Genomic DNA, 13,990 nt, shown 5'->3' with positions numbered 1-13,990 from the left:
GACAAAAGGTGAGAGACTGCCTTCTACCACCCAGCAAGCCCCGCCCCGCGCAGCCAGGTCAAGCCCCCACCGCCAGAGATCCTCCGGCCCCGTGGGTGTGGGCAAAGCCAGGGCCGACTCCCCAAGACCCGCCCCCGAAGCAACTCCCCGAAGAGACCAGCAAGAGGCCATAGAGGAGCAATCCCAACCGGCAACAGGGCGCCAGCAGGCCGGAGGAGAGCCGCACCCCCGAGACCAGCGGGAGACCATACCCCACTAGGGCAGAAGGGCATCGAAGGCCACACACCCGTGGGCACAGGGGCGCCCCCGCCAACCGAAAGGGAGCCCGTCCACGGTCGGAGGCACCGCCCCCCGCCCCCCACACACCCCCAAGAAGCAGAACCCGGCCCACCCCAGGTAACCCCAGGCCTGACCACCGACATAGGACCGCCCCGGCCAGGACAGGAGCACAATTGCTGTTTACATCGTGAGTTGGCAAATAGTTTGTAAAGGGGTGACTTTGTTCTCTTGATTTCATCAACATTGATCACGACAACACAGCCAATTACATATTAAGACCAGACAAGTGCAGTTGGGAGGTGACATACAGAATCCTGATGCATATCATGTTACAATCAGACACAAACAGGATGTAGGACCCGACCTTGAGTTCGCGCAAATGTTCACAGCATTAGGTCTGCAAAGTGTTCAGCTGATGCACATTTACTGGAGAGGAAAATGGGCTTTTGTCACGGAAGCCGTGCCCACACAAGCTAAAATGTTTCTCCCGCCAGGACAACACCCACATGAAATTCAAGCTTTGCTCGCAGACGAAAAAGAACCAGCTGGAATGAGCAATCTGCACCTCCAAGTCTGAGTTTATGGTTCTTGCCCAGAAAAGCATAGCTCACAGCCGTAATCGTATAGTGGTTCCTACTCTGTGTTGTGGCCGCAGCAACCCCGGCCGATTCAGGGTCATGGCAGGTGTGTGTTGCTTTTGTAATTGTATTGTCTGAAAAGACAAGATTGTCTGTCCACTTGAAGTGTGGTGATGTAAAAATACACTAGTTTTGACCACACCTGTATTTTATTAGCATGCAATGAATCAAAGTATAAGGTACGATGTCGGAGAACAAGAACACTTTTGTTGGGAAAAAAAAGCCATAACATATCATTTCGACAATACGGGTATCAAACCCGCTATTTCTTGCATGTAGAGCAAGACCTCTAGCCTTTGAGTTAAATCCCCCCGCTGCACAAGAAGGCTGCCACAATTTCTGCAACACCAAAACACTAATTAAGATGTGTCATTTTGAGTCCACAAGACCATGCCCACAAAGGCGATGAGGTGACCGAGAGGTTAAGGTGATGGACTGCTAATCCATTGTGTTCTGCACGCATAGGTTTGAATCCCATCTTCATCGGACTATACTAATGCACCAGTTTTGACACCACCTGTGTTTTTAGGAAACATCATTAGAATGCAATTAATCCAAGTATCCGCTACCATGTGGGAGATTGAGAATGCTTTTTTGGCAAGAAAAAGGCATAATATACCATTTGGAGAATGCAGGCATCGATTCCACTTCATCTCACATGCAAGTGAGCGCTCTACCATTTGTGGTCATACAAGAATGGGATTTGTTTTTGTGTACTTCGAATGAAATGTTTTCCGCATGTTGCAGAATTTTCCACAGGAAAGAAATTTTTAAGATGTATCACCAAAAGAGCTGAACCGCCCAATGTGGGGCTCCAACCCACGACCCTGAGATTAAGAGTCTCATGCTCTCCCGACTGAGCTAACCGGGCCTTTTTCGGACAAGATATCACTTTTTAATTCATTTTTAATTGATGTGGTCTTCTTGATGTTTGATCAATTCCACAGCCAACCTAGTTTCTCAGGGAACAAAGGAGCGAGAGGTTCAGTCATAGCTGAGAACTTTGGAAGTGTAGTCACCTTAACCCTCCCGTTATGTTCATTTGTCAGGAACAGCCATGATGTTCCCGGGTCAGTTTGCATGTTTATTTATCTGAAAGATGTCCAAAACCAAAAAAATCCCCACAAGCATTGTTAGTTATTCACTACTAACTCCATTACTAACTATTCTATCAATGTTTCGTGCAACGGTGTACCTTACCTCTCACAGGTAATGGTTTAATTAGGATACTTCACTTGTTTTTCATAAAAAATATACATATCCAAACTGTTTTTTTAATTGATTCACCACTTTGTTACTTCTGAAAGACAAAAAAAAACCCTGCATGGTCAATGCGTCGCTAGTGTTTACATCACACGCTGCCCAGATATTTATCCCGTATTTAGCTGGTTTGGAAGGCATGTATTGCCTAAATGGGCAGCGACCTCTGAATGCCACCAGCCTTTCATCCACTGTGATATTAGGGCCTGGGTTATAGAGAAGTGGAAGCTGCTCTACCCACTTGTCCCACACTGTCCTCTGTCACTCTGGAGAAAATGTGAAAAGTCTCCAGAGACATTGCGGCTCAAAATATAGCTCTCTCTGCCTGTCGCTGCATCCCACAGACTTGCTGTCGATTCATCCTTTGACTCGTCAACCCCAGCCAGGAAGAGGAGCCCCAAATATGCATCTAAATGGGTTTAGTCCAACTCTTTCCACTTCTCCCCAAACACGCACCTCATTTCTAGTTTAGTCATTTCCAGAATGATTATCTGTATTGAATTAGGCATGACCAGCTCAAAAGCTGACTTGATTTCAGTCACTTCCATCCTCGTGGGCCCTGGCACTGTTTTTATTTTTTTTTCTTCTTCTTTCTTCTTTTGTCTGACACATAATATTGGAGGATGGAGACCACTGTATTTCACCAGTTTTTTACATGTCTTATTTTTGTTGTCTTATACATGTTGACTTTTTTACCTGATTGTAATTTCTTGTTTTGTTGAAGAAAAGCCCATTATTTCTGGAACAACTTAAGTGAACTACAACTCTCCTGACAAAGGACACATCTTTGTCAATTTGGACAATTGTCAATCTGCCCCCACTTTTGTGTGGCAACTGCTTTGTGACTCCACCAGTCCTCTTAAAAGCCCATAGTGTGGTGGTTATCATGTTTACCTCACACGCAAAAGGTCCCCAGGTGGAAACATGGCCTTTCAATTCCTTCTTTTACAAAAAAACCAAGGTGACAAATGTGAACAAGGATATGTGCTTGATCGCTGAAGGTGTGTACACAAGCATCTGTCCCCAGTTTGGGCACACAATCCATATTTCCCGGATGACTGATCGGGTGCATTAGTGGCCTGCACGAAGGGGCTTATAGGAAGGAGGTGACCGCTGTGGTTTCATTGCGTGCAAACAACATCCTCATCCTTGACACAGCGAAGACCAAGGAGGAGAATAATCGTCCGTTCTGTCCGCTTAGACTGGCATGATTTCACCAGTCCTTTTGAAAGCCTGGCCACGCTTGTGGTTTCCGTCATGCGGTGGTTCACCTAACACTGAAGACACTCCTTCACCAGCGCTGTGGCTTAGTTGGTCAAAGTGCTTGTCTAGTAAACTATAGATCCGTGGTTCAAATCCCAGCAGTGCTTTGCCTGTGTTTCAGCTGCTCCTTTGCTGTTTTTTTTCTCTCCAACACGTCAAATCAATGTTTTGAATCAGAGGTCTTGTTCTGTTGAAGAAATACCCATCATTTCTGATATCATATGTAGTAAACACGTCATATGTTCTACAATGCTCTCTACAAAGGCAAAACCATTGTGAATTTGGACATTTGGAGGTTTAAGTAAACAGACCACATTATTAAGGCAAAAGAGGTTGGGGTTTAACATTTAAGGGAAGTGGGCCACAACTCACGACCTGAACAGGGACTTGAACTCTAGACACTCACATTAAAAGTCTGATGCTCTACAAACTGAGGCACCCAGGACTTGCAAATGTCTCAAAATACAAGGGCAACAGCACAATCCCTTGGTACTTTATGGAAACTATGTGAGGTACCTGACTTTCAACTGGACCTGGGAAGCCGTGTGTCGCCCCGCACACAAACCAAGTTAAAAAAAAAAGTTATAATCAGGTCCAAGGGCTTGTCCGAGAATTGAACTCGGGACCTCTCGCACCCTAAGTGAGAATCATACCACTAGACCAACAAGCCCTTGTTTGAGCAAATAGCTGTGGTCCTTATTTTCTTGCGCTGACCTGGGCAAAGGGCCTTCAAGGTATGAAGACCGAGGATGTCTGCAGGCTGGTGCAACACACCCGAGCACCTCATGAAGAGCAGAATACACAACGGACTGTATTCCCCACCCGTTACCAACATGGGGACATTCCAACCCAAGATGAGAACACACAGGACCAGGTACTAAGATATCAGGATTGGGGCCCGGATTAGTGTTCGGTACTTGGGAACATTAAATCACACAAAATACAGTTATTGGAGAATGCAGGCATTGATCCTGCTACCTCTCACATGCTAAGCAAGCGCACTGCCGGTTAAGCTAATTCCCCTGCTGTTGCAGTGTTGGCAGAGAAAGTTCAGTCTCATAACTATTTTGGGTCTTTTGCTGGAGTACGTCAAAGCGACACAGTCTCTGCCTTTCAGAGTGCAGCCGTAACGCAGTCCCTGGTGGTCTAGTGGCTGGGATTTGGTCCTCTCACCTCTGTGGCCTGTGTATGATTCCAGGTCAGGGAATTGACATTTGGATAGATTCTGACTGGAGAATTTACGAAGCAGCCCCTTTAAAAATAGAACAACATTGATGTCTGGTGCAGTAAAAGGCCCAATTAGCTCCGTTGGTAGAGCATGAGACTCTTAATCTCAGGGTCGTAGGTTCGACCACCACATTGGGTGATGCAACACTTATTTTGATACATCTGAAAGATATCTTTCCGGTGGACAATTTCATTTCATTTGAAACACACAAAAACAAACCCCATTCTTGTATGAACACAATTCCCAACAAGGTCGACTGTGGAAATGATCAAACACCAGAAAGGCAAGATCAATTAAAAAAAGCTATCTGAAGCAGAAAAAGGTACGGTTAGCTCAGTCGGTAGAGCATCGGACTCTTAACCTCTCAGGGTTGTAGGGAAAATTGTAGTTGATGTAACATGTTCCAGAAATAATGGGATTTTCTTCAACAAAACACAGCATGTTGCGGTGTACCTGGTCCAGTATGTTCTCATCTTGGGTTGGAATGTCCCCATGCTGGTAACGGGTGGGGAATACAGTCCGTTGATGAGAATAAGCGGTCCAGAAAATTGATGGATTTCACTGATTGAAGTCTCCAGCTACCATAAAAACGGTCATGGGCCACAAGCCTTTTCTGAATTCCCCTTTGGCCAATCGACACCACATCAATTCAGCAGCAATCCTCGTTAGTATAGTGGACAGTAGCTCTGCCTGTCACGATGGGGAGTTCCTGTTTTGTATGTCACAATGTCACAACATTGAACCTTGAGCAGGGTTGCGGTTGCGGTTGCAACAACCAGTCCTAAAAGAAACCCTTATCACTAGAGCAAGACCTCTATTAATCTTCTTCTCGAAGTGCTCAGCTGTGTTGTACAATCTGACAGTCCTTTGCTGCCAAATCATTCCAGTCGTGCATAATGGACCTGACCAGGAAAATGCCAGCTGTGGAATTTCAACCAGTGCCTCCTGAGCGAAAGGAGCCTTAATCTGGCGCTTTAGACCACTCATCCACACATCCCATTTGTTATGGGATCAATGCCCACAGTCTCCAAGGAGTTGTTTGCCTTTTGTAGAAGAAATGTTGGTATCGGAAATGACTCCAGGATTTATCCATTAGCATCCGACAAATACGCCAAACCAGGGGAATTAGCTCAAATGGTAGAGAGCTCGCTTAGCATGAGAGAAGGAGCAGAGTTGATACCCGCATTCTCCAAGGAATCCTTTGTTTTTTGTGGAACATATATTGGGGGCGGGCTTGAAACAGGGACCTTTAGAACTTCAGCCTAATGCTCTCCCAAGTCAGGGGATTTCACATGGACCACCATCAGAGAAGTCTTGAAACCACGACAGCCCCCAAAACTGCACGTTGTCAGCAGGATTTGAACTTGCGCAAGGAAACCCCAACAGATTTCTAGTCCATCGCCTTATCCACAACAACATGTAAAATGTACAGAACGTCACCAATTATGCCATTGTATATCAGTCTATCAGTGTATCAGTTTATCAGTCAAAGTGCAACGGAAACTGTTTGTCAATTCAGTCAGCAACCATGAAGATCCAAGCAATTTCACCTGGATCTCCATTGTCACAGACTTTACACCATGACTGCCCCAAAAGACCAGTGGTTAAATTGCAAGGATAATTGCATGCCAATTTAGTGATATTCAGGATGACCCATTGTGGTCCTTCCAGCTCACAACTCCTGAGTGGGATTTAGGATGATCCGTGATGCTTCTGGCTCACCTTTTTGTTCAGGTGTCTTTACACCACGAGTGCCCCCAAAACTGTACGTTGTCGGCAGGATTTGAACCTGCACGGGGTAACCCCAATGGATTTCTAGTCCATTGCCTTAACCACTCATCCACAACAACTTGCCCCACAAGCAGAGGCATCAAGGTGAGCCCCAGGATGGCTCAGGTGTTTCTTTCACAGCTGGCTTTTAAACCTTTCAAGCCGTGATTGTGATTTCTTGTTTTGTTGAAGAAAAGCCCATTATTTCTGGAACATTACGTTATGTGAACTACAATTCTCCCTACAAAGGACACATCTTTGTCAAGTTGGACAATTGTCAATCTGCTCCCACTTTGGACACATCATCGTGTTTCATTGTGTGGCAACTGCAGGGAGCGGGGAAGGGCAGTGACAAAGTCCGGGCATATGCAAGACCATGGCCGCGGTGGGATGGACAGGGGATGTAACAGTCCTGCAGAAGGGCGATGGGATGCTTTTTTTTTTTTTTTTTTTTTGTCCCGTCCAGCCATTGGGGCAGATAGTATTGTTGATCTAAATGCCCTTACATGCTAGACAGATTTGCTCTGTGTCAGGAAAGGTGTTGGCTACAACTTCCCTGTACCATGAAATTTTATTTGCCGTTATTTGATGTTTTTGTTATGCCATTTGGAGCGACTGGACCGGAGCAAGAAGAAGAACAGAAAAGAAGAGGAGAGAAGAGAAAGGTGGGGTCGGCGGGGGGGGGGGGGGGGGGGCAGTAGAGGGAGAGACAAAAACAGCAGCAACAAGAATTCCCAAAACAACAACAGTGACAAACAGAACAGTTAAATGTCAATGAGGGCTAAGGGTCACACTGGAGATGATATCAGTGAAATGAAACAGTCCAACTTACCAGTAGCAATAGTAACGATGAAGACATGACCCATGATAGTAAACACAATTGCAACCATACGGTTACAGTAATTAAAATCTCACTGCTTGACATCATTATTACTGTAATAATAGCATACAAATACTATATAAAAATCAGGGATAAGATAGTAGATTGTATAGAGAAGCACCCATGTGCTGTGAGTGCCCATATGGAGGTGTGTTGTGTATGTGAATGCGAGTGTGTGAATGTGTAATTGTCACTGAGAATGACAAAAGGAGAGAGACTGCCTTCTACCACCCAGCAAACCCCGCCCCGCGCAGCCAGGTCAAGCCCCCACCGCCAGAGATCCTCCAGCCCCGTGGGTGTGGGCAAAGCCAGGGCCGACTCCCCAAGACCCGCCCCCGAAGCAACTCCCCGAAGAGACCAGCAAGAGGCCATGGAGGAGCAATCCCAACCGGCAACAGGGCGCCAGCAGGCCGGAAGAGAGCCGCACCCCCGAGACCAGCGGGAGACCATACCCCACTAGGGCAGAAGGGCATCAAAGGCCACACACCCGTGGGCACAGGGGCGCCCCTGCCGGCCGGAAGGGAGCCCGTCCACGGCCGGAGGCACCGCCTCCCGCCCCCCATACATCCCCAGAAAGCAGAACCAGGCCCGCCCCAGGCAACCCCAGGCCTGACCACCGACATAGGACCGCCCCGGCCAGGACAGAAGAGGCCCGGGCACACTGCCCCATGGAGGACCAGGCGGTAGAGATGGAACGCCCTACGCCAGACCCCCGCAGAGCCCCCCCCCCGTATATCTATATGGCCATATACCCACATACACACCCACACACACATATATATATATATATATATATAATTATAATAAAACTAATCATTATTTATCTAAGTATTTAAAACAATAAATACATAAAATAAACTCAAACACATGCACACCCCATCCACTCAATACACACACATGCAAGCACATGCTGTGGACGTCCCCGGGTGGGGCGTCCGGGGCATCACAGGGCGGGGGACCAGGGGTCCCAGACCCACAACCAGGCCCCGGGGCCCAGGGAGGTACGGACCGCCAAGGCATAGCACCCCCAGACTCCCCTCGACCACGGCATCAGGGCTACGGCAGTGTGGCAGACAAAGGAGCGGGTGAGGGGAGGAGGCCCGCATATGAGCAAGCGGAGGGGGCGAGCAGGCGAGTGGTGAGGCGCTCCACTGGGCCGGCCGACACCCGCCGGGCAGCTCACCCCCGTGAGGGAGAGCCATAGCTCCAAGTCACGGGGAGGCCAAGCACCAGAGCCGAGGAGTTAAGACCAGCGCAAGGCCACCGACGGACCCCACCATCCACTGGGAGGGCCAGCCCCCCCCCCCCCCCCCCCCCCCCCGCCCCCAGAACCAGCAGCGCTCCACCCACGTACCGGAGAACCATCCCCGACGAGCCCTAAGGCAAGACTGGGGATGGGCAAAGACAGGGACAGCGATGCGGCAGAGCATAGGACCAGTGGCAGCAGACACCCAAACGCCCGAAAGAGCACCGCCCCCCCAGCAGGCCCCACCCCGAGGAGCATGCTCCCCATCCCCACACGCCACCCAGGCCCCTGTCCCCATGAGCAGGATCAGGCCCCCTCCCAACACACAGCCCGGTCCCCGCAGCAGCCACCACAGCGCAACAACCCAAGGCCACCACCGTAGATTTCCGGCTACCAGCAGCGCGGACCCCACCGCCTGGAGGCCGGTGAACGCCCCCCCAAGGGCACATTGGCGCCCGCGACCCAGGACAGACCCAGGGAGGTAGCGCCAACCATGACACCAGGGCAAGCCCCGGCGTCAGCTGGTTCCAGCGGGACCCCCAGGAAGGCCAGGCAGACCAGACCAAAATATCCTGCAGCCCAGGGCACACCGAGCGAGCCGCCAAGCCCCAGCAGCCAGCGGGCCAATCGCGGGGGTAGGCAGTAGGCTCTCCGGTCCAGCCCGCTACACCTGTGTGTGTGAAGATGGTATTGTGTAGATTGTGCAATTAAAAATAGGCCTGCCCCGTATGGCTGACCTATGTGTGTGGTGTATGTGCGATGGGATGCTTTATTGCGGGCACAGATGGAGCAAGCAGCGACAAACGACTTGACGAGTTTGGGTTTTCCAATGCAACCATAAGACTTGTCAACTAAAAGTGCTATTCAGGATGACCCATTGTGGTCCTTCCAGCTCACAACTACTTATTGGGATTTAGGATGCTGGTCCGTCTGGCTCGCCGTTTTGGTGTCAAAGTGCAAGGGAAACTGTTCAATTCAATTCAATCAGCGACCATGAGACTTGTGTATTTAGGATGACCCATGGTGGTCCTTCCGGCTCACATTTTTGGTAGGAGAAGTCTTGACACCATGACTGCCCCTGAAACTGCATGTTGTCGTCAGGATTTGAACCTGCACGGAGAAACACTTAACCACTCGGCCACAACAACTTGTCAAAAGCTCAAAAGCTCACAGATGATGTTGTTGTATATAAGTTGAAATGCAATGGAAAGTGTTTGCCAGTTTTGTTAAAAACCATGAGACTTGTCAAGTGGTTTTGGTCAGGGGATTTCACATGGATTCCCATGGATCCTTTGACACATTTTTGGTCTGAGGATTTCCCATGGATCACCATCATCAAAAAATCTTGATTGGCTGGCTTAAAGGACCTAAACTTCACTCTTCAAAAGGGCCACCCATCCAGCCAATGTTAGAGGAAATTAAAAGCCAAACCATTGACTGCAAACACGGCCATTCAATTCCTTATTTTACCAGAAACTCAAGTCTATCATTTATTGACATGTTTTTGTATTTCTGTTGTCAGTCGCTTCAGAATGACTGCAGTTTGCAGATAGCACTGAAAGCACTCAAAACTTGTCCAAATGTCAGTTACCTGACCGGGAATCGAACCCTAGTCGCGGCAGTGAGAGCACCAAAGCCTTTCCACTAGACCAGGGGTCAGCAACCTACGGCTCCAGAGCCGCATGTGGCTCTTCAGCCTCTTTGTTGTGGCTCCCTTTGCAATGCTCCAGTATTTGTTTTAACACCCAAATGAGGAAAATATGCATCTTTTGAACAAAATCCGACTTTCTGTGAGGCCCTATACTAGCAAGAGTACTTGATCAACTCCACTTTTTCTCTACTGTGATATCCCAAAATTCCCTCAATCAAAATCTTGGGAGACTAGCAAATTGCTCTGTATGTGAGCATGTTGCTACACATTTCTTAAGGCGTGCATGGGGGCGCTACCCACTCGACCGCTATGCAGCCCCTATATTCTGCTGTTAAATTATGTTTCGCGGCTCCATTCTATTTTTCTTCAGTGAGCGAGGGGGTAAAATGGCTCTTTTGATAGTAAAGGTTGCCGACCCCTGCACTAGACCACCAGGGACTGCTTTATGGCTGCACTATGAAAGGCAGAGACAGTGTCGCTTTGACGTACTCCGGCAAAGGAGTCAAAATAGTTATCACACTGAACCTTCTCTGCCAACAGTGTAACAGCAGGGGAATTAGCTCAAATGGTAGAGCGCTTGCTTTGCATGTGAGAGGAAGTGGGATCGATGCCCACAGTCTCCAATGGAATCTGAAATGAGTCCAGGATCTATCTCTCAGCGACAGACAAATAACCTAATCCTGGCCGTGTTCTCCGCGAATAGTGAAGAAACCCAGTCCTTGATTTATTGTTCCCAAGTACCAAACACTAATCTTAGCCCCAATCCTGATTTCTATGCCAAATACAGCCTTAGGTCTAACCCTAAACCCAGTCCTAACTGCCTTCTCCCGTTGAGCACCTTATCTTGTTGTGTAGTACTTACCAGAAACTTAAGTCTCATTTATTGACGTGTTTTATTCGTATTTCTGTTGTCAGTCGCTTCTGGATGACAGCAGTTCGCAAATAGCGCTTAAAGATGACCCTAACCGTTCGACCGAGGACCAAGACAAATCCTATCTCCCCTCAAAACCTGTCCAAATGTCCGCGGCGGGGAGAGCGCCAATATTTTTTTTTAATAAAGTAAATTTGATTAGATATCAGATGATGGATGTTGATGGTAGACTGTCAGATTCTACTATAAAGAACAATATTATGTAGGATAAACTGTGTAGTTTTCAATTTAAGAAGAAAAGTGTAGATGAGGTCGGAAAACTGTTTTCCAACTGCATTCCATTAAAAGCGATAAGCCATGTGGTATTGATAATTTGGTAGGTTACTGAGGGCGGCAGCAAAGTTGATTCAGGAGCCAATATACCATATCATACCAGCCGCCTTGACAATGGAGGCACAGAATCAGAATCAGAATCAGAAAAAGTTTATTGCCATGTATGATCAAACACATACTAGGAATTTGTTTTGGTATAGTAGGTGCAGACACATCTATTAAAAAAGAATGAAAAATACAAAATATGAAAAATACAAAATATACAGAAAAACAGTCTGTTTTTTTTTTGTTATTCCGGAAGTGCAGTCTGACTGTTTTTCCTAAGAGTCCAAACTCAGCGTTAATGTAACGCATATAATGAAAGTGTCAAAGTGGCAGGATGAGGCAGAGGTGGCGTGTGAAGAGTGTCGGGGGGGGTTCCGGGCCTTGTTGATGAGACTGACAGCAGACGGGAAGAAACTGTTCTTGTGGCGTGAGGTTTTGGTCCTGATGGACCGCAGCCTCCTGCCAGAGGGGAGCGTCTCGAAGAGGAACACCCCTGCCTCCCTCTGAACATGGTCGAAGCTCTGCACAGAAGGAATACTTCTCTTTCCTACTGTTATAAATAAGCAATGTGACATGGTAGTGTACAGGATGTCTGGAGGTTGGTGCAACACACCCGAGCACATGAGGTGCTCGGGTGCACCTCATGAAGACCAGAGCTGTCCTTTTCCGGGTGAAACCCATGAACTCAGACTCGGAGGTGCAGTTTGCCCATTTCAGCTGCTTCAAATCTGTCTGCAGGCAGAACTTTAACTTTAGACTCAGGTCAATTGGAAAGTTTGCCGAGCTGGCCAGGAGTTGAACCTGGAAAATTGTGATCTGTAGTCTGATGTGTCATCCATTGCACCAGTCGCCCTCCAACGAAAGCACTTGCAGTTTAAGGCTTGGTTCTCGATTGTCACTGTCACTTACACAAGAGTAAAATTGGGTCGAGAGACAAGTCCTTTCAAGCAAGAAAACAACAAAAAGCAACACACACCAGCCATGGCTCAGACACAACACAGAATACAAACAAGGGTGAGAACCATGAACTCCAACTCTGAGGTGCAGATTGCTCATTCCAGCTGCTTCAAATTCGCCTGCGAGGAAACCTTGAAATGGTTGCCGAGCAAGCCAAAAGTTGAACCGAAAATCTTCTGAGCCTTAGTCAGACACGTTATCCACTGCTCCATAGCCCTACAGCAAAAAAAAACCAACCTGTCGTTTAAGGTTAGGTTCTGGATTGTCACTGTTTCACCAAGCGTGAAATGGGCTCGAGAGAGAAGTCCTTTTTGACAAGACAAAAACAAAAGCTGCATACACTTGGCGAACCTCAGAAAGCAGTGGCCAAACAATGAAACATGGCGGTTCGTCCAAAGTGGGGGCAGATTGACAATTGACAAAGACTTCTCCTTTGTAGGGAGAATTGTAGTTCACATAACATGTTCCATAAATAATGGGCTTTTCTTCAACAAAATGTTTTTGAATCAAAAGTCTTGTTCTGTTGAAGAAATTCCCATCCTTTCTAAACTCATGTGTAGTACACATGTGACATGTACTACAATGCTCCCTACAAAGTCAAAACCCTTGTGATTTTGGATGTTTGCGGGGCTAACAAAACAGACCACATTAGCAGGACAAAAGAGGTTGTCTTGACATTTCAATGAATTTGTCTATGTGTTGGGGAAGAGATCCTTCCACCCACTGGAAGAGTTCAAGCTAACTTGGTGTCTTGTTCTTGGCATCTAATATGACAATTTATCAGTTGATCTACGTCCACGCCACAGTGATATGGGAGCTGAACCCAAAGGCAGAGGTCTGAATTTACCAGTTGATCAACATTTCTACCCTCGCCTATGGTCATGAGCTTTGAGTCAGCTTTGAGTCAGCTCGGAAAAGATAGTGGGTAAAAGCAGCTGAAATGACTTTCTTTTGTCGTGCGGCTGGACTTTCTCTGAGACATAGGGGGAGAAGCTGTGTCATCCGGGTGGAAATTGGACAAAAGCCACTGCGGAAATTGCACGTTAGTGTGAAGAATGTAGAAAGTCTGTGAGGATTAGTACATGGCTGTCGGGGGTTCATTCAAGGGAGAAAATAAATTGTTTACAGAAACAACACAAAAATATGATGGCTCAGACAAATAGTCTCGCCGCTCCCTTGGGCGTACCCACACAACAATAGGGGTGCAGCACCCTGTTTGCGATTTGGTCCAGTCCAATGTCACCTGACCACTACTTGCGTGCCAATTTCGCTTCTGAGGGGGACTGTTCTGGAAGTAGTCCCTTCCGGTGTGCGTTGGCAGCAGGCTGCCATCTCGCGGTTCAATGAGGTGAGTCTTGCGTATGCATGGTATGGATTGTGAGTGGCGTGTGGACATCGAGTGTGCGCCTTTGAATGTCCACACATGGAAAATACGTTGTCCGGACACGGGGAGAAGTTTGTGTTGTGCAGCGCGACGTCTCATGGGGACGGAGCAGTCCTCTTCTCCATCACATTATCCTCCTCCTCCCCAAGGTTGACGATGTGCGGCAACCTGGAGAGGTAATCTGC

General features: G+C 47.7%; 3 non-coding genes across 3 annotated transcripts; 1 reads left to right on the top strand and 2 right to left on the bottom strand.

Annotated features, from left to right (window-relative positions):
- Positions 1-1,321: 1,321 nt before the first annotated feature.
- Positions 1,322-1,403, top strand: trnas-gcu (transfer RNA serine (anticodon GCU)). The gene has a single exon. It is a non-coding gene; the product is annotated as a tRNA-Ser (tRNA).
- Positions 1,404-4,038: 2,635 nt separating this feature from the next.
- trnap-agg (transfer RNA proline (anticodon AGG)) lies at positions 4,039-4,110 on the bottom strand. The gene has a single exon. It is a non-coding gene; the product is annotated as a tRNA-Pro (tRNA).
- Positions 4,111-6,436: 2,326 nt separating this feature from the next.
- Positions 6,437-6,518, bottom strand: trnas-aga (transfer RNA serine (anticodon AGA)). Its single transcript has one exon. It is a non-coding gene; the product is annotated as a tRNA-Ser (tRNA).
- Positions 6,519-13,990: the final 7,472 nt, after the last annotated feature.

This window comes from Doryrhamphus excisus, linkage group LG7 (genome assembly GCF_037039965.1).
Source record: "Doryrhamphus excisus strain RoL-2023G ecotype Guam linkage group LG7, RoL_Dexc_Guam_v1.1, whole genome shotgun sequence".
NCBI classification, from domain to species: Eukaryota; Metazoa; Chordata; class Actinopteri; order Syngnathiformes; family Syngnathidae; genus Doryrhamphus; species Doryrhamphus excisus.
This window is presented reverse-complemented; position numbering and strand designations above follow the sequence as displayed.